We start from the raw sequence: 4,351 nt of genomic DNA, 5'->3' as shown, positions 1-4,351 counted from the left end.
TGTCCTTCTTGTATAATAAAGTTATGTAGTGGGAGGAATGGTTAACATTTTGTGTTGAAGTGACACAGCATATTTTGCAAATGTCTTCTTCCCTCCCACTATAGTGGTCATCTGCCTTTTCTACTGTTCTTTCATAATTCACAAAAGGGACCAATTCCATACACACATTTTCATTCCTGTCTTCCCTGATACCTGATGATGCAGTGGTGCTTCAAGGTCCTCTTTGCAGCTCCAATTTACTGCTGCTTCTGTTACATCTTGTTAAATTAAATTGTCTTTTCACCCTAGCAACAGGAATAACATCAGTGTTGCTAGGAAGGCTGCTCTGAAATATTCAGTGAGATTAAAATGACAGAGGATCAGAGCAGTATACCATCATGAAAATATATTGTGGGAGATATTTTAGACCCTCACACCTTTTTTCACTCTTGAGAGACTGTACACCCAAATACAGTGTAGCACAAATACAGTGTTTAAAAAACATGAGCATTGATAGTCTACAGCTGAAATTACTATATGGAACTTCCCTTCTGCAGCGTAGTTGCTGGTGTCTCATATTCTTCTAATGTTTGGTTGTTTTTCTTTTCCTTTTATGGACAGCATTGTTAGTCCTTAAACTTCCAGATATACTGTGGTCTTGAGCCACTTCCAGGCTACTTACTTCCAGGCTTTCAAATGGCACCCTCATATGGAACAGTCTCAACAAGCAATACATTTCAAATTTTGAATAGATTAAATAATGCACTTTGTTAATGTATCGTGAATGCTAAAAATCATTTTATAGACAGAGGTATTATATAGGTTTTAAACTTAATACATATTAATTTGTGTGTTATGAAAAAGAACATACTTCTGTCCTAGATAGAAATAGAATTTGTATTCACGCAACTCATTGATTTCCTGTTAATTTTTAAAATCTTAAATTGCTAAATTGTCTGATTTACTTTTTTATATATATTGGATACCATAGCCAACTGGCTTTGATTAATTTTATTTTGATTTTGGAACAGAAACCCAGAGGCCAATAACATTCTAGCTTACCACTTTCATTCAAAATGCATATCAGTAACTATTAACAAATGTAGCAGATCAGACATTTCTAATAACCAAAAGGGTAAAATTATGGCATGATCTCTTGAATTTTTTTGAAAAAACAAATTTTGTTTTTTCTAAAGTAAGTTGGGGATATTATGAACTTTGCTAAGTAGTAGTTTCTACCTTGCACTAGAATACTGTAAATGGGAAATTGTGTAGGATGCATTCATTCAAGTAAGTAAAGAATGGTCTGTCTCTTGAAAACTTGACAGACATTGCTCCATGCATTATTAATGCCATAAAAATGTTTTGAAATGTGTGTGAGCGGCCCCAGCCGCTGTATCCGTGATGAGGTAGCTTGTACTGGTGATCAGTTAAGCTTTATTGGATTCAGCATACAAAGAAAACAAGAAAAGCAGTGTCTCTGTAGTCCTTTGCAGGATGGGTCCTCTAGCCTCAAGCAGTAGAGATGGAATTGGTAGCTTTCTATCCTTCCAGGGCTGAGAAAATATTCTGTCCGAGCCCCAACTCTGAGGGAGTTACTTCACTCCCGTGGCAGCTGGTCCTGGCTGAAAGGTACAGGCTGTTAAATAGTATTTGCCAGCCAAGTCCCCCAGCACGGCATCCAGCAAGCAGAGGAGGCTGTGCAGCACCGGCTGTCCCTGGGAGCTTCTGTCTCGGCTTTCAACTTGCCTTCAGATAAGCCAACCGTCCTCCAGAGATGCAAACCTCTTAGAAGCTTCTTTCAGTGTTTTCCCTGGCAGACTATTTTCTCTCTTCTCAGAAGGTGACAGAAACTCGAAGGCGTCCTCCCAAATGTCCTGTTCCTTGCTCACTCGCCTCTATATCTACCTCGGCTACAGCCGTTTCTCCAGGGGGGGGTGTTTAGGGCCTCCACCCTTGTCTGCCTCAGGTGTATCCTTCAAGGCCAACAACCCTTCTGCCGTGGCTGAGGGGGTCTGCCCACGCTGGCACTTAGCTCCTTCCTCTCAGCTGGCTGTAGCTGGCTCACAGTGCTGTAAACAGGTGCTGAAAGGACATTTTGGGTGTTGTAAATGTCTATACAGAAATGCTTATGTGTGCTGTAACAGCTCTAGTTAATTGGTATAATGAGGAATAAGAAAAATAACTCTTGTGTTAAGGTAGGTAAGTGGCTAACATATAAGTGTTGGTTTGCTTTGCAGCTGATGTTGCAGTGGATCTGTAATGCTTTGGAAGAAAGATGTACAGTATAGAGTACAAATCACAGGCCAAGTGAAACTAGATAGACTGGTGTGTTCTACAAAAAGAAGACTGTTTATAATCTCTGGCAGAGAATATGCCAGAGTCTTCAGGATACAGACTGGTACCTTTTATGTATCCTTTGTTTGGTTTGCGCAAAAAAGAAAATCTTCCCAAACAGTTGAAACAAAGGGGTTTTTATATTCTGTTTTAAGTGCAGTTGATGGTACCAGCTACCATGTGATTCCGCCGTGATTTCTTTCTTTTTTAAAGCAAGAGTTTTTCATTCTCATCTGAGGAGCAGAAGATCACTTTTTGAGTGGTACAAACCAGACAAGGTTACATCTCAAAAATTGCATCTCCTCTTTTTAGTCCATAAGATACTCTAATTAAATAAACCTATTTTAATCTCTGCCATATTAATTACCCCTGCCCCCCACTTTTGAAACACAGCTTATATAGTAAACAACCTATTAGAAAGATTTGCAACTTATTTTTATTTTATTTTATTTTATTTATATCCTGCCCATCTGGTCTGGTTGACCACTCTGGGCAGCTTCCAATAAGGTGTATATGAAAATATAAGAATTTTACAAACAGTCCATAACACATACAATAATAAAACAATAAATGAAAGAAAAATAATTAAATATTGACAGGAGGGAAGGCCTGAACATACAACCATGTTTTTAGTTGACTCTTAAAAGTGCCCAGCATAGGGGCCGCACGAATAACCAGAGGAAGGTTATTCCAGAACTTTTTGATTCATACTGTTTATAAACTCTGAAAAATACCTTTCATGTAGATACTTTTCTCTTATACATTTTCCTGAATTATCTACAGTATTGGATATTTCTTCCTAATGCTGGATAATACATGAGCAAGTGTGCTACTTTCTTCTCCCTGTAGGGTCTGTTTAATTTTGTATTCCAGTACAAATGCAACACAGACTTCTGTGAGATATATTTTTAGCAGTTGTTTGTAGACCATCTTCAATTATTTATATCAGCGGCCATGGCTGATGGTAGTCAAATATTTTTAAAACACCTGCCAAATAGGGGGCAAGTTATCTTAGTATTAAATGCTTATATTTTCTTATCCTTTTTAATAAAAGGAAAACATCTACTTGTGTATGGCTAATGCTTTGCGTATAATAACTTATGTTGTTTCTGACTTCTCTAGCTTCTACTTCATACTACAGATTTAGATTAATGTATTAAGATTTGCTGTAGCTGATGGCCAGCGCAAAAGAAATACAAATTACATGTTCAGTCAAGGACTCTTTCCTATCAATGCCTGGCTTTTGCAAAAAGCTACCAACGCTATCTTGAATGCACTAGATAGACGGTAGAATTATACGTACGAATTACTATTTTAGGATGGGTAGTATTTTGCAGAAATGCAAGTCTGCCCTTCTAAAGCTATGCCTTACCAAAAGCATTATTACATACCACTTTCAGCCTGCACTCTTGACTTTGCTGCATATTTGAAGGCTTTACAGACATAAATACAAAGAAACTGTCAGACTGGTAGTCTTTTGGATTTCCCCAGTCAATTCAAATACTCTGTGCCGGTAAACATTAAACTTGGTAGCTACAGGGTAGCAGGTTTCTTTGGATTTGGGAGTGCATTCCTGAAATCAAGCTATTTATGAACAGTAGTTTCAGGATGGATCATGTCTTCTCTGAAATGTCAGTAGTTTATCTTCATTCTTCCCCAGTCTCTCAGTTCATTTCACTCTGACAGCACAGTTTTAGCAACATTTAAAAATGCTTGGATTAAACAAGAACCCAGCCACCTGCTGCTTTCTCTGCCATTCTGTTTGCTTGTTGAATTTTATTTCTATCCTCCTTTCAATCCAGAAGATTCTCTAAAGTTGCATAAAACAGGATAGAATGATAGAATAGTATTCTGCTTTGTTTATTACAAAACATACATTTTAACTAGTCATTCCTTTGGGATATTAACATACAATTTCTTGGAGTTACAGCCTAACACATTAGGAGGGCATTGTTTTGGGAGGGGCTTCTCTAGTTTCTTGGATTACTGCATTCTTTACCACAAACTCCTAATACTACTCTAATATTGCTCTTTC

The sequence above is a fragment of the Pogona vitticeps genome, chromosome 4, assembly GCF_051106095.1.
Source record: "Pogona vitticeps strain Pit_001003342236 chromosome 4, PviZW2.1, whole genome shotgun sequence".
NCBI lineage: Eukaryota > Metazoa > Chordata > Lepidosauria > Squamata > Agamidae > Pogona > Pogona vitticeps.
The sequence above is the reverse complement of the archived record's forward strand: the minus strand, read 5'-3'. Positions refer to the sequence as shown.